At 36.7% G+C, this 24912-nt stretch overlaps 1 long non-coding RNA gene across 1 annotated transcript in view; it reads right to left on the bottom strand.

Annotated features, from left to right (window-relative positions):
* Positions 1-1416: 1416 nt before the first annotated feature.
* LOC103350738 (uncharacterized) overlaps positions 1417-24912 on the bottom strand; it is a 411608-nt gene continuing 388112 nt past the window's right edge. The window contains exons 6-8 of the long non-coding RNA XR_011378324.1: positions 13621-13722; positions 9631-9797; positions 1417-9101 (exon numbers count right to left, since the gene is read on the bottom strand). This is a non-coding gene — a long non-coding RNA (uncharacterized lncRNA). The remainder of the gene's footprint in view (positions 9102-9630; positions 9798-13620; positions 13723-24912) is intronic.

The raw sequence follows: 24912 nt of genomic DNA, 5'->3' as shown, positions 1-24912 counted from the left end.
AAGGAAAGTAAGTAAAGTCTATATAATACTCAGGTAAATTATTCCTCCTCTGAATCCAGCTCTCTGTTAATGGCCTCGGAAAGATGCAGATGGCTGTAGTGCTTGGGCCCCTGCACCTATCTGGGAGACCAGGAAGAAGCTCCTGGCTACTGGTTTTGGCCTGGCCCAGCTCTGGCATTTTTATCCATTTGGTGAATGAACAAATGGATGCAATGATTAAGGGATAAATTCAACAGGAATATGTGACTATAATACATGTATATGTACCAATGCCAGGCAACTTGACTATGTAAAACAAAGAGCATTGAAACATACAAGGCATCATTTCTAAACACAAGGAATGAAGCTTGAAATTAACAATTTAAGAATATCTAGAAAATATGCAAACACATGGAGACTGAACAACATGCCCCCGAATGAACAGTGGATCATAGAAGCAATAAAAGGGAAATTAAAATATTCCTGGAAATGAATTAAGATGACAATAAAACATATCAAATCTTATGGAATACAGCAAAAGCAGTGTTAAGAAGGAAGTTTATAAAAAAATGTGCCTGCATCAAGGAATTGGAAAGGCACCAAATAAATGAGCTATCAATGTATCTTGAGGACCTGGAAAAACAACAAACCAAACCCAAAGTTAGAAGGAGGAAAGAAATAATTAAAATTATAAACAAAATTGAAACAAAAAATATAAAACTTCAGTGAAATGAATATCTGCTTTTTTGAACAATAAGCAAAGTTGAAACACCATTGGCCCAACTAACCAAAAAAAGATGGAGAAGAGTCAAAGCAATAAAATCAGAGATGAAAAGGAGATCAAACAATGGATACCAAAGGAAAAAAAAAAAATCAGGAATTACCACAGAGAGCTGTATGCAAACAAATTGGAAAATCTAGAAGAAATGGATAGATTCCTGTACACATATAATCTACCAAAATTGAATCATGAAGACATCCAAAACCCAAACAGACCAATAACCAAGACAGAAATTGAATCAGTAATATAAGATCCTCCCAGCAAAGAAAAACCAAAGACCAGATGGCTTCACTGATGAATTCTACCATATTCTTAAAGAAGAACTAATTCTAATTCTTCTTGAATTATTAAAAACAGTTGAAAGGGTGGGAATCCTTCCAAACTCCTTCTATGAGGCAAGCATCACCTTAATTCCTAAACCAGAGAAAGATACAATGAAAGAGAACTGTAAACCAATACCATTGATGAATACAGATGCAAAAATCCTCAACAAAATACTTGTTAAAATTTGGAAAACTATTAAGCCATGCATTATGTAATATAAATTTCAAATATGTTATATCAAAAATGTAAAAACAACTGAAAAAAGAATGAGCAGGATAGGAAGGGGAGTTAGGGAGGGAAAAAGAGACGGGGTAAGGAAATTTCATTATACTCAGAATTTTATCTATAAACCATATTGAATATGTTAAAAACTAATTAAAATTAAAATAATAAAGAGACTATCAAATTAAGGAAATATTGAAAAAGAAGAAATATTCCCAACTCTACAATTACTATGAATTCTTTTCGATAACTACATTGCATCTATAAAAATTTCTAGAACTTCTTCAAAGGGGTCATTGTCTATTACTTTTATCCCCTTGTGAGAGTTGATCGTGTGACTCTGCCTTAGTCTAAAATCTCAAGTAAATTTGTAAACATTACTAAAGAAAATCAGTAAAAATTCTCTCATATATAGTGGTTACCACTAACATAAATTAAGCTAAATTTTATTTCATTTAAATAATACTTGCCTCAACAACTCATCCATTCATAATGAAAATTCCAAAAGGGAAGTGTAAGTCTTACATCTAAAAGAGGGCCTGATCAGAGAGGAAATGGGAAGAAAGTTTTTTTTTTCCTTGTACCTAATGGGAAATTATTAATGCTTCTGATTATCTTAAGGAAAAATGACAGTTTTTTTTTTCATTTTTTGAAGTTGTAGATTTAAACTTATTTATAGAAAGCTTCTATTTAATAAAATATAAATTTCATAAGTACAACTTTTGGATTATAGTGATTCTTCCTCCCATACGCAATCTCCTACCCCCAAACCATTCCACCTCCTTCTCCCTCTCCCATCCCATTCTTCATTAAGACTCATTTTTAATTATCTTTATATACAGAAGATCAACTCTATACTAAGTAAAAATTACAAAAATTTGCACCACACAAACAAAGTATAAAGTACTATTTGAAGACTAATTGTGCCATTAATTCTCATAATTCAACACATTAAGGACAGGGGTCCTACATGGGGAGCAAGTGCACAGTGGTTCTTTTTGTTGATTTAACAATTAAAACTTATTTAAGATGTCAGTGATCACCCGAGGCTCTTGTCATGAGCTGCCATGGCTGTGGAAGCCTTTTGAGTCCACAAACTCCAACATTATTAAGAAAACTCCATAATCAAAGTGGAAATTCTCTCCTCCCTTCAGAGAAAATTACTTCCTTTTTTGATGGCTGCCTCTTTCCACTGGGATCTCACTCAGAGAGATCTTTCATGTAGGTCATTTAGTACCACAGTGTCTTGGCTTTCCATGCCTGAAATGCTCTCATGGGTTTTTAGCCAGATCTGAATGCCTAAAGGGCTGATTCTGAGGCCAGACTGCTGTTTATGGCATTTGTCATTCTATGAGTCTACTGTTATGGCCTATTTCCCATGTTGGATCCTCCTATCCTTTTTAATTTTATTATAATTATCAGACACTTGGCCTTATTTATGTGATACCTTTGACTGAATCCTATCTATAGATTCAGTTATGAACTTAAACTGATCACTTTAACTAGTAAGGTGGTATTGGTACCTACCAACTTAATGGTATTTGGAGTCCCATTCAAGTTTTTAGCATTACCCTTAGGGACAAGTCTGAGGGAACATGTGCTGAACTGTAAATCTCCTCCCTCTCTTGTTCACACTCTTATTTTAACAAGGATCAATTTTGAATGGTATTAAAACACCTAAGAATAACTCTGTATTAAGTAAAGTGTTCAACCAAAGGTATTAAGCAGAAAAAGAAAAATAGTAAGCTGTTCCTCGACAGTCAGGACAAGTGCTGATCAAATCATTGCTTCTTGTAGTGTCAGTTTCACTTCTACAGGTTTCCATTTAGGTGCTCAGTTAGTTGTCACTGATCAGGGAGAACATTTGATATCTGTCCTTTTGGGACTGGCTTATTTCACTCAACATGATGTTTTCCAGATTCCTCCATTTTGTTGCAAATGACCAGATTTCATTTTTACCACTGTGCAGTATTCCATAGAATACATATCCCATAATTTCTTTATCCAGTTTTCCATTGATGGGCTTTAGGTTGATTCCATGTCTTAGCTATTGTGAATTGAGCTGCAATAAACATTGAGGTGCAGATAGCTCTTTTATTTGCCAATTTAATACTTAATGTATGCTAAACTTATCTTCTGTATATAAAGAAAATCGAAAATGAATCTTGATGTGAATGGAAGGGGAGAGGGAGTGGGAAAGGGGAGTGTTGCGGGTGGGAGGGACGTTATGGGGGGGAAGCCATTGTAATCCATAAGCTGTACATTGGAAATTTATATACATTAAATAAAAGTTTAAAAAAAATTTCCTTTGGGTAAATTCCAAGGAGTGGGATGGTTGGGACATGTGGTAGGTATATTCAGGTTTCTGAGGTATCTCCAAATGTCTTCCACAGTGTCTTTACCAGTTTGCATTCCCACCAACAGTGGGCTAGTGTAATTTTTCCCCCACATCCTTGCCAGCATCTGTTGTTGGTAGATTTCTGTATGTAAGACATTCTAACTGGGTTGAGGTGAAACCTCATTGTAGTTTTGATCTGCATTTCCCTGATGGCTAGTGATCCTGAACCGTTTTTCATGTGTCTGCTGGCCATTTGGATTTCCTCTTTTGGAAAATGTCTATTGGGGTCCTTGGCCCATATCTTAAGTGGTTATTTGCTTTGTTGTTGTGGAGTTTCTTGATCCCTTTGTAGATTCTGGTTAATAATCCTTTATTAGTTGCATTATTTGCATTTTTTCTCCCATTCTGCTGGTTGCCTCTTCACTTTCCTGATGGTTTCTTTTGCAGTAGAGAAACTTCTCAATTTGAAGTAATCCCAGTTGTTAATTTTGGCTTTGACTGCCTGTATCTCTGGGGTTTTTTTCAAAGAAGTCTTTGCCTGTGCCAATATCTTGCAGGGTTTCTCCAATATTCTCTAATAATTTGATGGTGTCAGGTAGTAAATTTAGATTTTTAATCCATTTTGAGTGGATTTTTATGTAAAGTGTAAGGTAGGGGGACCTGCTTCAATACTTCCGCCTGTGAAAATCCAGTTTTCCCAGCATCATTTGTTGAACAGACTGTCCTTGCTCCAGGAATTGGTTTTAGCTTATTGATCAAATATAAGTTGGTTGTAGATATTTAGATTGACTTCTGGTGTTTCTATTCTGTTCCATTGGTCTATCCATCTGTTTTTGTACCAATACCAGGCCATTTTGATTATAACTGCCCTGTCCTATGTCTTGAAATATGGTATTGTGATGCCTCTGGCTCTGTTTTTGTTGTATAAGATAGCTTTAGCTACTCAAGTTACTCTGTGCTTCATATGTATCTCAGCATTATTTATTCCAGATCTGAGAAAAATGTCTTTGGTATTTTGATAGGTATCACATTGAATCTATAAATTGCTTTTGGAAGAATAGATATTTTGTTGATATTGATGCTTCCAATTCATGAACATGGAAGGTTTTGCCAATTTTGTATCTTCTTCTATTTCTTTCTTTAAAATTATGTAATTCTCGGCCGGTGCTGTAGCTTACTTGGCTAATCCTCTGCGTGCGGTGCCGGCACCCTGGGTTCTAGTCCTGGTTGGGGTGCCAGATTCTGTCCTGGTTGCTCCTCTTCCAGTCCAGCTCTCTGCTGTGGCCCAGGAAGGCAGTGAAGGATGGCCCAAGTGCTTGGGCCCTGCACCCACATGGGAAACCAGGAGGAAGCACCGGGCTCCTGGCTTTGGATCGGTGCAGTGCTGGCTGTAGCAGCCAATTGAAGAAGACCTTTCCCTCTCTCTCTCTCTCTCTCACTGTCTAACTCTGCCTGTCAAAAAAATTTTTGCAATTCTCATCATAGAGTTCTTTTACATCCTTGGTTAAGTTTATTCCAAGGTATTTGAATTTTTGTTGCAGCTATTGTGAATGGTGTTGATCTAGGAATTCTTTCTCAGCTGTGGCCTTGTCTGTATATACAAAGGCTGTTGATTTTTATATATTTATCTTATATCCTTCTACTTTACTAAACTCTTCTATGAGTTCCAAGAGTGTCTTAGTGAAGTTATTTGATCCACTAAACAAAGAATCATATCGTCTGTAAATAGGGATAATTTGACTTCCTCCTTCCCATTTTGTATCCCTTTGATATGTTTTTCTTGCCTAATGGATCTGGCTAAAACTTCAAGTAATATATTGAAGAGCAATGGTGTGAGTGAGCATCCCTGTCTGGTATCATAACCCAGTGGGAATGCTTCCAACCTTTCCCTATGAACTATGATTTGGCCATGGTTTAGTCATAAATTGCTTTGATTTGTTGAAGAATGTTCCTTCTAGACCCAATTTGATTTAGAGTTTTCATCATGAAAGGGTTTTGTATTTTATCAAATGCTTTCTCTGAATCTACTCAGATAATCATATGGTTTTCCTTCTGCAATTTGTTAATGTGGTGTATTACATTGATTGATTTGTGAATGTTGAACCATCCCTGCATTAGGGATAAATTCCATTTGGTCTGGATGGATGATCTTTTTGATGTGTTGTATTCAAGTGGCTAGAATTTTATTGAAGATTTTTGAGTCTATGTTCACCAGGGAAACTGGCCTGCAATGCACAATCTGTGCTGCATCCTTTTAAGGTTTAGGAATTAAAGTGAAGCTGGCTTCAGAGAAAGAATTTGGGAGGATTCCCTTTCTTTAAATTGTTTTCGATAGCTTAGGAATTGGAGTTAGTTCTTCCTTTAAAATCTGGTAGAATTCAGCTGTGAATCCATCTGGTTCTGGGATTTTCTTTGTTGGGAGGACCTTTATTACTGATTCTATTTCTGTCTTTGTTATGGGTGTTTGGGTTTTCTATGTTTTCATGATTCAATTTAGGTAGGTTATATGTGTCCGGAGATCTATCCATTTCTGATAGATTTACTAGTTTGTTGGCATACAACTCTTTGTAGCAATTTCTGATGACTTTATTTCTGTGGTGTCAGTTGTTACATTCCCTTTTTCATCTCTAATTTTATTGATTTGGGTCTTCTCTCTTCTTTTTTGGTTAATTGGCCAATGTTGTTTCAATTTTGTTTATTTTTTCAAAAAATAGCTCTTCATTTTTCTCATCTTTTGTAGTTTTTTTGGATTCAATTTTGTTGATTTCTTTTCTAATTTTAATCATTTCTTTTCTCCTAATAGTTTTGGGTCTGGTTTGCTGCAGTTTTTCTAGATCCTTGAGATGCACTGAATTCTCATTTATTTGGTGCCTTCCCAGTTTCATAATGTAGGCACCTATTGCTATAAACTTTCCCCTTAACACCGCTTTTGCTGTATCCTGTGCATTTTGATATGTTGTGTTGTTGTCTTCATTGCTTCCAGGTGCCTTGTAATTAGGTGCATATACATTTATAATAGTTACATCTTCCTGTTGAATTGATCCCTTGATCATTATATAGTGCCCTTCTTTGTCTCTTTTAACAGTTTTTGTGTTAAAGTTTATTTTGTCTGATATTAAGATGGATACACCAGTTCTTTTTTGGTTTCTGTTGGCATGGAATATCTTTTTCTAGCCTTTCCCTTTCAGTCTGCATGCACCTCTGTTGGAAAGCTGTGCTTCTTGTAAACAGCAAATAGATGGATTTTGTTTTTTAATGCATTCAGCCAGTATGTGCCTTTTGAATGGAGAGTTGAGGCCATTTACATTCAATGTAACTATTAATAAGTAGTGACTTTGCCCTTCCATTTTTCCAAAGATATTTCTAATATATGCTTTGGATTTCCTGTGATCTTTTACTGAGAGATTTTCTTCCTTTACCTTCTTTCATATTGATGACTGTGTTTCTATGTGTAACACATCTTTAAGCATCTTTTGCAGGGCTGTACAAGCGGTGACAAATTCTTTCAATTTCTGCATATTATGAAAGATCTTTATTTCACCATCATTCACAAATGAGAGCTTTGCAGGATATAATATTCTGGGCTGGCAGTTTTTTTTTTTCTCTTAGTATTTGGGCTATATCTCACCATTCTCTTCTAGCCTGTAGCTTTTCTGATGAGAAGCCTGCTGTGAGTCAACTGGAAATCCTATGAAAGTAATCTGGGATTTCTCTCTTCCACATTTTAGAATCTTTTCTTTATGTTTCAGTGTGGTGAGTTTGATTACAATGATCGTGGCAAGGATCTTTTCTGGCCATCTCTATTGTGAGTTCTGTGTGCTTCATGTACTTGGATCTCCCTTTCTTTCTCCAAACCTTGGAAGTTTTTTTGTTGTTATTTCACTAAAAAAGCCTTCTAATCCTTTCTCTCTCTCCATGCCTTCAGTAATTCCTATAACTTGTAAATTGTTTTTTTAAATAGTATCCTGCAGATTCCCAACAGTTTTTTTTTTTATTTTCTAATTTCCTCTTCTTGTTTTTGGTTTGACTGTATACTTTCCTATGCTCTGTCTTCTAAGTCTGATATTTTCTCTTCTGCTACACTGATTCTTTTTTTAAGGCTTTCCACTGCATTTTTATTTGTTCTACTGAATTTTTCATTTCATTTTGATTTTTCTTTTTAGATCTCAATTTCATGTTTATTGAATTCTTCATTTCATTTTTATTCCTATTTAAGATCTCAATTTCATGGGTGAAATTTCCTTTCATGTCCTGCACAGATTTCAGTAGTTCATGTGTTTGCTTTTGATTACTTCTATTTGATCTTATGATTAATTTTTTGAGTTCCATTTCTTGCATTTCTTCTATCTCATCATCTTCATAATCTAGTATTGAAGGGTCATAGTCTTTTGGGAGTGTCATGTTGTCTTTCTTATTCTTATTTCTTGGATTGTTGCATTTGTTGTTTGGCTTATGTGTAAATACTCGTTGGTTTCTTTTTTTTTCCTGCTGTGGCAGCTTTTATCATTGTACTATGACTCTTTAGACAAGTGGACTCTTGCTTTCAGTGACTCTCTAGAGGCTTGTAGCAGGTGTGGCCAGAGAGCTTTGTTCTGTTCTCCAGAGTTAAGGGTGTGCCTAAGGTGATACACCCTGGTTTGGCATGGTAAATCTATCCCTTTTTTTAAATCAGAAGGTAAGTAGATTCTGCTCTGCTGAGCTCTTCTCCTTGATGGAGACCCATGCCTGAGTGCTAGCCCCAATGGCTATAATATTCATCTGCTTTGTCCCAAGGACCATACAAAGGATCTGTGTAGTCCTCAGTGTAAGTTCAGATTCCCTAGCAATGTCTCTCACCAGGTAACCAGTAACCCCCAAGCTTGTGGCGTCTCCCACTGAGACTGCTCAAAGTCCAGTCACACTGAATTCTCCCACACATCCTCAGTTTTTTTTTTTCTTTTTCATAGCCCTAGCTCAGAAGCTTCACAATGTCAAAAGCTCCTAGCCCTCTGTTATTTCTCCCCACCAAAGTCAGGAGTCTCTGCTTGGCTGGTTGCTGGGCACAGACACGAGCTGCCACAGCTGTTACATATGTCCAATATGGCACTCACTCTTTCATCCTGTACACCTTTGTAACATGATCAGAGAGAGAGAAATGTGTCTGTATTGTCCTTTTATTCCCCTCTCCTCTAGGTTGGCTGGGTACATTTTCCCCCACAGGGCTTCAAGCCTTGTTCCCGCTAGGTTCTTCCTTCTACTTTTTCCCCAGTGGCTTGGTCTACTGCAGTCTCCTCTCACTTCACTTTCCAGCGCTGATGTGTAGGCTCCGTAGATTAAAACTTAATATGATTTCTTTAAAATTTGTCCCTGAATTCCATTAAAACTGTACTCACTTTTTGTTTTTCATACAGCAAAGTGGATAATAGTTTCCAGTATGGTGATTGTTAATAAATGGCAATCTCTGTTGCAAGACTTTTGCTGAAAAGTTGTGAACAGAATTTATTGTGGTATATTCTACAGGTACTATATACAAAGCAAGAGTATTCAGTAACATCTATATCTAATCTCATATTAAACCTATCCATTAATATTGATAAGCAATGCATTATGGTATAATTATATAATGTTTGTAACAGTTAAGTGGAATAGACTGAATCAGGCTGCTTTTTGACTAACTGAATTGTTAGTCAGCAGAACATTTCATATGCAGGAAGCAACCCACATAACTTTTCTAATAAATAAATAAATGTATGGCTTGTCAACCAAATTGACCTTACTTGACATTAGGAGAAATGTACATATAGCATTATGATAACAAAAAATTAGAGAAATTGACTTGTTTCTGAAGACCAAAAAAAAGTGGCTCAGATTCATTGAAACTGAAGACAAAGCTAATGCTCATCAAAGTTGACAAATCTACTAGACATTTCTGCCTAATTCAGAAAAAAAAAAAAAAAAAAAAAAAAAAAAAACAACCCAGTAGTATTCACAGCAAAAGAACACTCACCACTCTGATTTGTAGCCTGAATCCACATTTACTTGATGGCCCAAGAAACCTGAGTTCAATAATCTGTTCAAACTGCTCCTGTACTAGTGGTTCCTCTTGGAATCTTAGAGGAGCCTAGGAAAATTTTCATTGATGGAATTTACCTCCACTCAGGATTCCAAAAATTCCTACAAATAAAAAAGTTACAAAGAACATGAATTCAGTAAAAGTTTATAAAATAATACCCCCAAAGAACCAGTAGAAATAAATTATTCCAGTAGAAATAACAGATGATAGGATGACTTTAGATGCAAAACACAAAATTATATGTTTCAGGGCATGCATTTGGTATAGCAGTTAAGATGCCATTTGAGATACCCATGTCCCATACTGGAGTGGGTAGATGTGCTCCCCAGCTCCATTTCCAATTCCAGCTTCCTGTTAATGCACTCCAAGGAATATAGCAGGTGATGGCTCAAGCAGCTGGGTTCCCTGCCACCTACTTGGGAAACCTGGATTGAGTTCTCCACTCCTGACTTCGGACTGACCCAGCTCCAGTTATTTAGGACATTTAAGGAATGAACCAACAGATAGGAGCATTGTCTGTCTCTCTCTTTTTCAAAAATAAGCAAAAATTAATCTTAAAAATGAATAGATAATTGAAACATAGAAGTCAAAACTATAAAAATACAAGTAAGATCTTAAAAAGTCAAATAAAACTTCTTATACATGTAATTCAAATTTAAAGTTCAGTGGGCAAGTAAACAGCAAACTAGACAGTTAATGGGAAATCTAGTAACTAGACTATCAAACTGAAGAAATGATCTGTTATATAACTTGGAAACACAAAAAGTTACAAAATATAAAAGAGAAGTTAAGAAACACAGAAAATGGGGCTGGCACTGTAGTGTAGCAGGTAAAGCTGCCACCTGCAGGGCTGGTATCCCATATGGGTTCCAGCTGGAGTCCCAGCTGTTCCACTTCCCATCAAGCTCTCTACTATGGCCTGGGAAAGCAGTAGTGGATGGCCCAGGTCCCTGGACTCCTGCACCCATGTGGGAGACCTGGAAGAGTCTCCTGGCTCCTGGCTTTGGAGTCTCCTGGCTCCTGGCTTTCGTGCAGCTCTGGCCATTGTGGCCATCTGAGGAGTGAACCAGCACGTGGAACATCTCTCTCTGTCTCTCTGCCTCTGCCTCTCTGTGACTCTGCCTTTCAAATAAATAAATCTTAAAAAAAAAAAACCAGAAAACATGCAATTGTTAATACACATTTTACTGGAGTACCAGAAATTGTGAAAATACCTAAAACTAGAAAGAATGAGGAAGAACACTACTAGAGGTAGTATCTGAGATGATTTTCCCGGAAACAGATTCTGAGCTAAGGATTCATAACCAAGTGATTTAGTATAGCAATACTGATACTCCTTAACTTATGTTAGGGTTATATGCTGATAAGCTTATCATAAATTGAAAATACTGTGTTCAAAAATGCATTTAACACATCTAACCTGATGAACATCATAGATTAACAACACCATACACTGTAAGAGAGGGTTGGTTTCCCCTTGTAATCATGTGGCCAATTGCAAGCTGCTGAGTCTGGCATCCCAAGAGAGCACTGTATTACACTTTGCCAGATTGGGAAAAGATAAAAATTCTGTGAAGAGTTTGTGTTGAATGCATATTGTTTTTACCACATCATAAAATCAAGAAATTGTAAATTGGGTTCCTCGGTACTCTGCAGAGATCAGCAAAGTAGCAGGGAAAGCAGTAGAGGCAAAAAACAGAAAGTCAAACAAGTGCAGTCTCAAAGCCCAGCAGAGTATGGGTTCAGCCTGATCCTGCTGGGAAACTCTGGAGGACTTTACACTTTATGATTGCTCAATTCAAGGGAGCTAAGTTTCCATACCCCTGCATCTGTGAGTCTTGGGGTAAGGGCAAAGAGGGGCTGAATTCCCAGGAACTTTTAGACTTCTGCGTATATGGAAAGTAGGCCTCCAGAAAAAAAAAAGTACAATTCCCAAAGAAAGATCATCATTCAAATTTGCCAGATTTTACCCAAAATAGCTTTTGATTTCATATTTATATTAGGTCCCATTTTCTCTTTAATTTTGTCCTGATCTTACCAACATATATACATATAAGTGAATTTGAATAATTAGTAGTCTCTTTGTATTCTTCAAAGAAAGACTTGGTCCTAGTAACTTTATGTCAAATTATTAGTACTTGGAAGTTCAACCTTTATTTTCAACTTCATTATCTTTTTAAAGTTCTTAAATTTTTCTGAAAGGCAAAGACAGAGAAAGACAGCCACTTGCCAAATGGCTGCAATAGTTGGGACAGGACCAAGATGAAGTTAAAATGAAGTCTCCCACATGAGTAGCTGGGACTCAATCATTTGAACCATCACCACTGCCTCCCAAGATCTGCATTATCAGGAAACTATTCTCCAGAACTGGAGTTTGGTATCAGATTCAGGCATCCTATGTGGGACATGAGCACGCTAAGAATCTTAGCCTTTAGGCCAAATGCCTACCCTATATCTTTTATTTGAAATATTTCTTTTATATTTTATATTTTGTTGTATAATGTTTTCCTAATCCATTCTTAATGTCTCTTGTTAGTGTGTCTAACATGTTTACATTAAATGCAATTGTTACTAGCCCTAATTTCTTAATATTTGATTGTTCTATTGTATATTTTTCTTCACATTACTTTAATTCTTCTTTATATCTTCCAATTCACATATCAAGTCTCTGCTTATATTAAAGCAACAGTGTATCTTGCTTATTCTGTTGGTTACTATTGAAATATTTAAGATCCATTAATTTTTCCAATCTACCCATTTATTTTATTTATCAAGATCCAAATCATCAATATCTCACTTGTCCCTCACTCCTTCACCTCTATCACTATCTAATGTTTAACTCTCAGCTTTATGGCCTTTTGTAGACTTTAGGTTTGTTTCAAAAACAAGAAAATCCACTAAACTATCTCCTCATTTATTTATTCAATAGATTTCAGAGATCTTTTTTTGGTTTATGTGACCAGTTATTGGTGTACTTTCTGAAAGAGCATTTTCTAAAGAGTCATTTGCTTGGTAAAACTTCTGGGTTTTTCTTTGAAGACACACAAATATTATTTCCTTTGCATTTAAAATATTGTCAGTTTACTCTCCTATATTTAGCATTCATTTATTTTGACTCTTGAAAATTGTAAGTCCTTCATATTTTGCATGGAACATTAGTATTGAGAAGCATGTTATTAATCAATTTCTTGGTTCTTTGCAATAATCTGATCTTTCCATTGGAAAACTTGAAAAATGTCCTCTTTCTTCGGTGTTTTAAAATTAACTCTAGTATGTGTTTTTTTAATTGTAAGATTTGGCTTTATGAAATTCTTCAGTTTATATTTACTTAATTCTTAAATATCCTAGGTCATTATTTTTAAAATATTTTCTCCCTTCCAATTTTTTATCTATAGTTTTCTGGAAAACCTTCAGTGCAGAGGTTAACACTCATACATACATTCTTCATATCTCCAAACTTGTTTTTCTCTTCTTTTTCCATTACCCCTTGCTGATAATTTTCTTCCAAATTCCTCCACCTACTGTTTATTAATTTGTTACCCAATTGTACTCATTCTCATATTTTAGTTCACCTATTGAGTTATTTTATTTTTTCTTCAAGCCTTATCATTCTGTTTATCTTTTCTAATATTATCCCTTATCTGAGAATATTGATTATCTTACTTATATTTATCTTGTTTCTGACTTCATTAATTTTAATTTACTGGTTCACAATTCTCCTTTATCAATCATAAGATGGAGAGATGTACCTCAAGTCCGTGATTTTCTAACTTCGCAAACTTAGTTGAACCCTTCTCTGTGTATGCCTACCCATGGTAGACAACTCTACCTTTTGGGGGATATGCTTTCCTTTGTTATCTTGCTGGTAGGAATGATGGAGAAGAGAAAGTTTTCAAGAGCCAGAAAAAATATTTGAGAACTTACTGTTATTCACCTTCCAAGCTATATAGCCTGGGTTGCCGCTCTATTGTTTTCCCAGCATACCTAATGGTGCTGGTCTGGCTTCTCTGTACTATAGGCAACAATCTATACAGGACGATATGAAAAAACATTAATTATAAATTGGAAAATTTTCTCCAATCCTCTGCTGTCCTTTTACCCACATATTTTCATATTCATAGTGTTTTGTTCTTCTATACATGAAGACCAGATTATGTCTTTGTGAAAATTTTCACTATTTTAATTTTTGTTTCTAAGAATGAACCACATCAGCACTTAGGTAACATCTACAACAATATATTCAGGGAGAAAAATTGTGTTATTTTATCCTGCTGGCTGCTACTTCTGTCTCTTCAACATTTAGTTTTTATGTGTTTGTTACAAATTATTCCATTCCACAAGATTCTGTGTTCCTAGTACAGTGCAGTGGACAAAAGTGTTAGCTCCAATTTCTACCTTCTAAGAGATCATTCTATTTGGTTAGAGAAGTAAATTTATTTACACAACTCTCTAAGAAGTAACAAAGTTGTTAAAATTACAAATAAAAACCCTTGATTTTATAGTAAAATCTTCAATAAAACTGATACAGGCAATAAGCATACAAGAACTAAATTAGGGATTCTACCAATGCATCTTATGACTATATCAGAGAAAATAACTGAAAAAGAAAGAACATTATGAAACTTCTAGTATCTTTACTTCACACAAGGCCTGTGAAGTAGTAGACAGTTTGGCAACATCTTTGAGAGTGAAGGACAACTCCAACACTACCTCAAACTGTTTCTAGTTCTCAAGGGCACACTTATAAAGGATACTTAAAGAGCTTTTAAATTGCTTCTCTCTCCCAGGCAGATTTTTAATTACAGCTGAACTATTACTATATAAAGAAAATTCTTTCATATCAGATTATTTGAATATGTTTACAAACACAAATTTTTAAATTAACCTTGAAACTTGTATCTTGATATTCCCAATGTGATAGCACAGTTGCATTTGTTGACATTGACAGTCATTAACTTGATGAACTATTGTAAATCACCTGTCCCATTCAGAATACTACTTGTCTAAAATGAAAGGATTTTTTTTATCCTTTTTACATGCAACAATATTTCTTTTAGTGCCTCAATACTTTGAATCCATCTATTTGGCCATCAAAAAGGAAAATCTTCAAGGATTAACTGAATAAACAACTGGGTGAAGACTATATCCCTGATAGATATAAATGTAAAAACTCTTAACAGAATACTAGCAAATAAAATATAACAACACATCCAAAAGAACATTCACCCAGACCAATTTGGATTTATACCAGGGATTCAGAGATGGCTCCACATATGTAAATAAATAAACATTATACATGACATCACCAAAATAAAGCATAAAAACCATATGATTATCTCTATGGGTGCAGAGAAAGCCTTTGATAAATTACAACATCCTTATTGATAAATATCTTAAAAAAGGATATGCCTCAACATAGTAAAGGTAATAGATGATAAAACCACAGCCAGCATTATATTGCATGGTGAAAAGCTGGAAATATATCCACTAAGATCCAGAACCAGACAAGGGTGCCCACTCTCTCCACTATTAATCAATATAGAAATCAAATGGATACTAACTGGAAAGGAGGAAGTCAGATTATCCATGCAAATGGCATGGTCGTTTATTTAGGGGAACTAAAAGACTCCACAAAGAGACTATTAGAACTCATAAGGGAGAGAATCGGGCAAACCTGCAGTATATAAAAATTAACACTCAAAAATCAACAGCATTCTTATATACCAACATTTTGAGAAAGAACTTATAAGATCAGTTTCATTCACAATAGATACAAAAAGATTTTATATCTTGGGATGAATTTAGTCAAGGATGTCAAAGATTTATACAATGAAAGTTGGGAAGCATTAATGAAACAAATAGAAGATAAAAATAAATGAAAAAATCTTCCATATTTGTAATTTAATTCATTAATATCATCGATTTTCCTTACTATCCTATATAATTTATGGATTCAATGCAATGACAATCAAAATGCCAAGTACATCTGTCCAATAACTAGAAAAAGCAATCTTAAAATTCAAATGGAAACACAAATGATCCCAAACAGCCAAAGCAGTCTTAAACATAAAAAACAGGCTGGCGCCATGGCTCACTTGGTTAATCCTCCACCTGTGGCGCCGGCATTCCATATGGGTGCCGGGTTCTAGTCCCGGTTGCTCCTCTTCCAGTCCAGCTCTCTGCTGTGGCCTGGGAAGGCAGTGGAGGATGGCCCAAGTGCTTGGGTGCCTACACCCGTGTGAAAAACCAGGAAGAAGCACCTGGCTCCTGGCTTCGGGTCAGCATAGCTCTGCTTATAGTGGCCATTTGGGAGGTGAACTAACGGAAGGAAGACCTTTCTCTCTGTCTCTCTCTCTCACTGTCTCACTCTACCTGTCAAATTAAAAAAATAAATTAATTAAATTAAAAAAATAAAAAAACAAAGCCAGAGGTATAACATCAGATTTTAAGACATATCACAGGGATGGTACAATCAAAAGAGCCTAGCACTGTCACAAAAATAGACATGTAGACCAATGGAACAGAATAGAAATTCCAGAAGTTAACTCACACATTTACAACCAATTAGTCTTTGACAAATGAGCTAAAATTACTCCCTGGGGTAAAGGACAATTTTCAATAAACGGTGTTGGGAAGATAGGATTTTCACATGTAGAAATTTGAAACAAGATCCTTTCTTGTACTCTATAATGTTCTTTTCTAGTTACATCGATGCATAATCTTGAGTAATTTTATTTAGTGTCATAATTGCTTTGTTTCAAAGCCTTGGACATACAAGAGATACAGAAATCTATCTTGAGGCAGTACATAAAGAAGTTTCTATCTCTGTAATTTACATTTAAAATTATAAACACATAAACCTCACCCACTATAAACTGAAGTAGATACGAATAATAAGAAATGAACTGATACATAAAATATTCCCTTAATCTTCTGTATAAAATAATTTTATTTTGGGGCTGGCGCTGTGTCGAAGTGGGTTAATGCCCTGACCTGTAGCACTGGCATTCCATATTGGTGCTGATCCAAGATCCAGCTGCTCCACTTCCCATCCAGCTCTCTGCTATGGCCTGGGAAAGCAGTAGAAGATGGCCCAAGTCCATAGGCCCCTGCACCCGCATGGGAGACCCGGAGGAGGCTCCTGTCTCCTGGCTTCAGATCAGCACAGCTCTGACCATTGCAGCCAATGGGGTAGTAAACCATCACATGGAGGACCTCTCTCTCTCTCTGCTTCTCCTCTCTCTGTGTAACTCCGACTTTCCAATAAATAAGTAAATCTTTAAAAATAACTTTATTTTTAAAGCTTACAAGTTTGAAATTCATATTCTTTTATGCACCAAGAAGATACAATAAGCAGTCCTTTATTCACATTCCCAGGCTGCCAATGCCCACTGAAGGATAAATGTTATCATTATCCATACCATCAGAAAGCAACAGCCATGACAGCTAACACTGTTCTGCCTTCTACCACCTTCTCCATCTGGCATAACCCCTATGACATAGGAAGTTGTCTTAGATTCTAATGAAATTGAAAATGTAGGGATTTGTCCTAAAAACATCTACAGCCAATAGGATATACCACAAGAACAGAGAAATTTGATATTTATGAAATATATTTTTTCCATATTAATAATAGGTGTTCTCTGAAAAAGATTTAATTTATTTATTTGAAAGGCAGAGTTATAGAGTGGGGGAGGGGGGGATAGAGAGAGAGAGAGAGAGAGAGAGAGAGAGAGAGATCTTTCATCCACTGCTTTACTCCCCAAATGACTGCCATGGCCAGGGCTAGGGCAAGCCGAAGCCAGGAGCCAGGAACTTCACTTGTCTGCCACATGGGCGCAGGGCCCCAAAGTCTTGGGTAATCTTTTGCACTTTTTGCAGGCACATTAGCAGGGAGCTGGATCAGAAGTGGAGCAGCCAGGACTAAAATGGGCACTCATATGGAATGCCAACAGGCTTGCAGGCTCTTAACCAGTTACACCAAAATGCCTGCCCCCAAAATAGGTGTATAAGATAACAACATTTCTAAGTCTCGATTTTCCTTTCAGATGTTTTATGTATGATACCAAAAATGGGCTATTACTCTAGTTATATTTAAAATTTCCAAACTGAGTCTTTTCCTCAAGCTGTGATACTTTTCAGATACTCCTTTTCTGTCATTTACAGAGGGAATTTTTTCATTGCATCCTGATTCTTGAGGTTCTCTGGACCCATAAGAACCTAGTGTCTGGGATAACAACCCAAATCATCTGAGCTTTATTAAATTGCCATAACATTTTAGCAACAAATCAGCAGGCTTCTAGCAGGTGGAGATCACATCCCCAGAACTCAGCCCAAACTCTGATATGGTAAATATTTAATATAGTTGCTGCATAAACAAATGAATGTATCTGTAGCTCTTCATAGTCATGCTTATTTATATTCATGCCACTTCTGAGACTGGACTGTTTCCTAATTATATAATTTTCTTATATTACAAACATGTGACATGCTTAAAACAGAAATCATGAAAATACAGAGAACAAAGAAATCATTGTCTATATAGCATCACTCAGGAACAATAACTATAGACATTTGATGTATATCCTTCCAATATATTTTTGAGTCATATTTTTTAAAAAAATATGGTTTACATATTAAGCCTGATTGGTTTTCACCTAAAACATATGGTGTATATTTCCCACATTAGCAAATATCAATCTGCAAATCCATTTAATTATTAATTAGAATTCCATCATATGGAAATGTGTGAGTTATTGCCTATGATCATTTTATGGGAAAAATAGATAATACTTTGCACGTAGTAGATATTCAGTTAGTGTACAGCAATTACAAAAATAGTTACATTCATTATTTTCAAAAAAGAGGGCATGTGTATTAAATATCACAAAACCTTGAAAATTTCTTTTGATATTCTGTCTCACTATAAATACAATGCAGTTTTCCATTGGAACTATCTGATGATATTATATAGAATTATGTGACTCACAGGGTCTTAATAGGCCTAAGGGTGATAAATACTGGATGTATAGTCTCATAATAATATACTATTCCACAGTTTAGAGTACTTAGCAGTATCCATAACAACCATGATTTTTAAAAGATATTTTAACTGCAACATTCTTTGGAATTGTTAATGGTTTATTGTGACAAAATAAAGACAATTTAAGGAAGGCTATTGATAAGAGGATTTCTAACCAAGCTGATGAGAAATCAGCTTTATATTCTGCTTTTCTGAGAAGTTGATGGTTGTATCCAAAAAGAAGAAGAAATGCAAAATAATATTTCAGTGCTTTCCAGCTGATGCAAGTGTCAAGTATTTGAAGTAAAAAGAATGTTACTTTAGGTTCCAAAAAACTGATTCTAGGAAGTCAAAATAATTTGAATACATATATTAGTTAATCAATGAGAAAGAATCATTTTAAATTAGTAAACTTTTACCAGTGTCCTCTTTGGTGGTTACCCTGACATATAGCATAACACAACTAAACATCTTTGGAAATTATTACTGCATTCAAAACAATATTACTTTTCTGTACATGGAAGGAAGTATATAGGTCTTCTAATTTACACTAATGAAAATTCTGTTTTTCTAAAAACTCTGAATTATTGATTAAGTATAACTGTTGGGAAGGTCACAACAGCACTAGGTACAGATATAGTTTAAGGAACATATGTTAAAGAGTCTGTTGGAGACCTTAAGAAAAAGATTCTTAAAGGCAGAACAGGAAAACAGAACATGGAAGGATATTTTATTTTGTATAGGAGTATAAATGGAGGACAAATAGAAAGGAGAAGCAGAGAAAATCAGCCCTAAGGAATCAATCATGATTCATTTTGTGCTATGCTTTCAAAGAAGCTAGTACATAAATGAAATGCTGTTTTTATGAACGCTCTTAAGAGAAACTAAGAAAAAAATTGAAAGATAACTAACATCTGTATACAAAACAGCATCATGTAAAAATCTTGACTGCCCTGTGAGCTCTTTATTGTATTAATTTGCCTAAGATCAAAATTCAGTTGTAAAGAATTTATGAAAAAATTTACTTTGAGAAAAATATCAAAATCCACTATTAAATGTAATAATATGATTCATACTTTACAGACGCTTTTCCATGATTAATAAGAATTATCCAAAACTGTCTTAGCAAAATAAAAGAGTTAATTTGTATATGAAGAGATATTTTCAGCTTTGGGAAATAAATTTGTTTTTGACAACTTCATTCTTATCAATGAAGTCATAAGCTCGAAAAGGTATTTGTTGTGAGCCCTGGATCTTGCATTTAGCATAAATTTCACTTTTAATTCATTACAGCCAAGATCCTCCTGGCACCCAGAAAGACTGAATGCCCCAGTCCCCCTACAGTCAGAGTATGCCATGCTCCTTTGTTCTGTCAAAGACAGTGAAACTACTCTACATCTATTACAGTGGTCAAGAGTCCCTAAAAGCTAAAAGCAAAGACGTATATGCAGAAATTTGAAGAAGGCCTAGAGGACAAGTGTCATGAGGTATAACTAGCTGAGCCAGAACTCTTAAATAGCATGCAAGAGGCCACACATAAAATATCTAAATTCTGATATGGTCTAGAAATAAACAACGTTGCTAAGTTACTGACAATTGAGAATTGCTTTATGGCAGCTAGCATTAATTATTCCAAATAACAAATATGTCCTTAAATTTTTTTCTGTTGACACTTTTGATTTTTTATGTTAAGTGTCAGACCTAGTACATTGAGGACTATTTTGTGCTGATTGTTCTCTTCAGGAATTTAGCAAATTTTAGTATTGGATTAAAAAATAACTAAAGTAATAAATGGTCTGATCACAGCCCATTGTTAAGAGAACTACCATGTAATCAACCAAGGGCTGTCAATTCCACACTTTTCTTCCTCTTGGATATCAGTTCTTTAAACCACATCAGAACTGAAGTATTCTGAAATGTGTTGCTTCATTTAATTAATAACTAAATGATAGCATTCGCTTATTACTCATCAAAACTAGCAGCATTGCAAAGCAGAGAAAGCTGCTTTATTGTAGTTATGAATTTTAGATATTTTGGAGTTGGAATGGACCTTAAAGACTATACAAATTTGTACTTTTCAGATAAGTCAACTATGTTTTAAGAGAGGCTAAGCGGTGGAAATAATGACCTAGAATGGATTGGCAGACAACTGGAATTAGTACTATAATCTCCTGAATGCTCAACTACATTCTTACATACAAAGGTTAGTTGGCTGCAATGTTAGCCACAAGGCTTGAAACACTTACAATCCATTCTAACAGACACTGGGAAGTCAGGTGTTACTCTACTTGTTTCCCTGACACCATCACTTTGTTCCCACTTAATGCTAGCTGATTGCTCGCAGTAGACCTAACCCAAAGATGGCAAATGCATACATCACCAACAATCTAGATTGAGGCCTGGTGGGTAAAGATAAAGTGGGCCATCCACTTTGGAATCTGGACAGGGAAACATGGAACGCTATAGCAAATTAACAATAAGATCTGATGTTAACAATACATATAAAAGAGATAGGAATGCAGAATTAATTTAGGATCATCAGAGATGTTGGTTAGCTGTAATAATAAGGGTGAACCGGTCCCTGAGATAAGTAAGATTCCACCAAAGGAAGATGCTGAAAGGAGCAGATTGCTAGAGCTCCTTGAGATCCTAATGTCTATTTTGACCCATTTCAGTACTAATTCCATCAAAAAGGCCTCTTTTGCTTAGGTACCCTCATATAGCTATTAAAATTGTTTCATAAGGCTTTTAAGGATATTAGGAATTGTCTTAAAATTAGAATTAAAAATGAAATGATAAGAAGAAATGACTGAACTAATTTTCCCTTTATATGTCTACCAGGAGATGTTGGTAAATGAATGTTTCTTTAGTTTAACTGTGAAAACACCCAGTTGCTGATCATTCAATAAATGTTTCTCTGTATAGAAAAATAAATAAATAAATAAATACTAGGAGCTGGCATTATGGTATACTGGGTTAAGCCACTGCCTGCAATAACAGCATCCCATGAGTGCTGGTTGGAGTCCCAGCTGCTCTATTTCCAGCTCACTCTTTGATAATGTACCTAGGAAGGCAGAGGAGAATGGTCTAAGTGCTTGGGCCTCTGCACCCATTTGGGAGATCTGGATGAAGCTCCTGGCTCCTGACTTTAACCATGGGGGCCATTTGGGGAGTGAACAGCAGATGGAAAATCTCTCTCTCTTTCAAATAAATAAATAAAGTTTAAAAAAAATGTGGGGGCAGTGCTCTGGCTTAGCGGGTAAAGCGGCCGCTTGCATTGCCAGCACCCCATATGGGTGTCAGTTCAAGTTCCAGCTGCTCCACTTCCGATTCAGATCTCTTCTAGGGCCTGGGTGTCGCTCCCCCTCTTCGTGGAGGAACGACACTAAACCCTGCCTAGGCTTCATATCCGAGTCACGGCACCATTATGTCGCTCCCCCTCTTCGTGGAGGAACGACACTAAACCCTGCCTAGGCTTCATATCCGAGTCACGGCACCATTATGTCGCTCCCCCTCTTCGTGGAGGAACGACACATGACCCTGCGCTGTTCTTTCGTCTGTTCGGCCCTCCCCAGGTTTGCTGCTGGTTCTTCCCGGGTTGGCTACTGACCCTTCCACCTCCGTGGAAGGGCAGTTCCCCCTGCCACATTCCCCACTTCCGTGGGGGAGCGGCACACCGCCGGCCGGCTCTCTCGGGGGCTGCACAGGTGTTCCCCCTAGGTGTTCCCCTTAGATGTTCCTGGTGCATGCCGTCTCTCCCCTCCTATATAGTCCTCTTCCACCAATCCCAACTCGGCTGCCCACACGCCGAGCACGCTGCTCTCCTCCAATCAGGAGCAAGTCCTACAGTTTATTGGCTGAACTGGAGGCAGCTGTGTAGAAGCTGTTTTCTTCTCTCCCAGCACCATATTGTGGGAGAGCAGATGCATAGAATAAGTCTTAATTCCAGTAACAGTATAGTCCGAGTTGCTCCCCACACTGGGGAAGAAGTAGAAGATGGTCCAAGTCCTTGGACCCCTGCACCCGCATGGGAGACCAAGAAGAAGCTCCTGGCTCCTGGCTCCTAGCTCCTGGCTCCTGGCTTTGGATCCAGACAGCTCCACAGTCGCAGGCAATTGGGGAGTGAACCAGTGGCTGAAACACCTCTCTCTCTGTCCCTCCTTCTCTCTCTGTGTAAATCTGAATTTCAAATAAATAAATAAATAAAAGATAGTGGAAAAGTAGGATAAGACACTGTATACATTATACACTCTCAACTATGCTAAAATATGCATATATATGTAAAAACTATATACATATTGATCGAATTTGCTCCACTATTATCTATAATGTCAAATTTGGGTGAAGGACTCTTGCCTGACTTTCTTCTCTTTGCTTTTCAATATTTTCCAGTTTTTCGTGCTGCTACAAATACTACTTTTCTAATTCTAACAGTCTTAAAAATTATTTTAAACCATCTGTAAAGTTGTATCAGATATATTCAACCAAATTAACAGATGCTCAGAATTTTACTCTTTCTGTGAATAGTGCTAACTGATGATGATGGCCATTTAAATGTATTTTTAAAAATATCTGGGGCCAGGACTGAGGTGCAGTGGGCTAAATTTCCACCTTCTGTGCCGGAATCCCATAATGGTGTCCGTTTGTGTTCAGCTGCTTCTCTTCCGATCCACTCTAAGCTATGGTCTGGGAAAGCAGTAGAAGATGGCCCACGCGTTTGGATCCCTGCACCCCCATGGGAAACATGGAAGAAGCTCCTGACTCCTGACTTTGAATAGGCTCAGCTTTGGCCATTATGGCCATCTAGGGAGTAAAGTAGCAGATGCAAGACCTTTCTCTCTGTCTCTCCATCTCTGTCTATAACTCTACCTCTCAAATAAATAAAATCATTAAAATATATAAATATCAATATGCTCAAAATGACAAAAAAAATTCCTGGGACTTTCAGCACAACTTTTAGGGCAGAGAAAATATTACTAGATGACTTTTTTTTAAAAACAAAAGATTTTATTTATTTATTTGAGAGGTAGAGTTACAGACAGTGAGAGAGAGAAACAGAGAGAAAGGTCTTCCATCCACTGGTTCACTCTCCAAATGGCTTCAACGGCTGGAGCTGGGCCGATCTGAAGCCAAGAGCTTCCTCTGGGTCTCCCACGAGGGTGCAGGTACCCAATCTGCTTGGGCCATCTTAAACTGCTTTCCCAGGCCATAGCAGAGAGTTGGAGAGGAAGAGGAGCAGCCAGGACTAGAACTGGTGCCCACATGGGATGCCAGCGCTGCAGGCAGGGGATTAACCTACTGCACCACAGCACTGACCCTATCAGATGATATTTTAAAGCAGTTTCTAGAATAGTGTAGAAATAAAAAGTTGAGGGGCCAGCACTGTGGCGCAGCAGGTTAAAGCCCCGGCCTGCAGCACTGGCATCCCATACGAGCACTGGTTCGAGTCCCAGTTGCCAGGCTTCTGATCCAGTGCCCTGCTAATGTTATTGGAAAAGAAGTGGAGGATGGCCCAAGTGCTTGGTCCCCTGCACCTACGTGGTAGACCCAGAAGAAGCTTCTGGCTTTTGGCTTTGAATTGGCTCAGCTCCGACTGTTTGGGGCCATTAAGGAATGACCCAGTGGATGGAAGATTTCTCTCCCTCTCTTTCTCTCTTTTTCTCTCTCTCTACTTTTTCTATCTTTCTCTGAAACTCTTTCAAATAACAAAAACCCAATAAATCTTTAAAAAAAAGAAATAAAAAGTTGAAATAGCTTTGTTATTCAATGAGATAAATCATGTAAAGTAATGACAAAATGTATGGTATATAACATACATTTATGACATATACATTCAATGTCCTCATTTGATAATCAAACTGATTCCTGCTCAGTTCTGGACTCTCCATATCACTAACCTTATTTACCTTCATTGATCCCTTCCACTTCCCTTCTATCCTCCTACCTTCCCAAACCTAGATTTAAAAATGTAATCTTATTTCCTCCAGAACAAGGTCCTGGACATCCTGAAGATGGTTGGTCAGTATCATGCAGCTCAGATTTGGATCCTGGAAATTAGCCTTCAATATAATACCTCTGCAAGCACTCAGGTCTCTTTTGCCATTGAATATGTGTCTGTCCTTTTGTAAATCAGCTGCTGTCCACAATGGTTACCACTTATCCCTACCCAAACTTATCCCTATCCCAAACTTTTA

This window comes from Oryctolagus cuniculus, chromosome 8 (assembly GCF_964237555.1).
Source record: "Oryctolagus cuniculus chromosome 8, mOryCun1.1, whole genome shotgun sequence".
Lineage (NCBI taxonomy): Eukaryota > Metazoa > Chordata > Mammalia > Lagomorpha > Leporidae > Oryctolagus > Oryctolagus cuniculus.
Note: the sequence above shows the minus strand (reverse complement) of the source record. Positions and strands in the feature narration are given on the sequence as shown.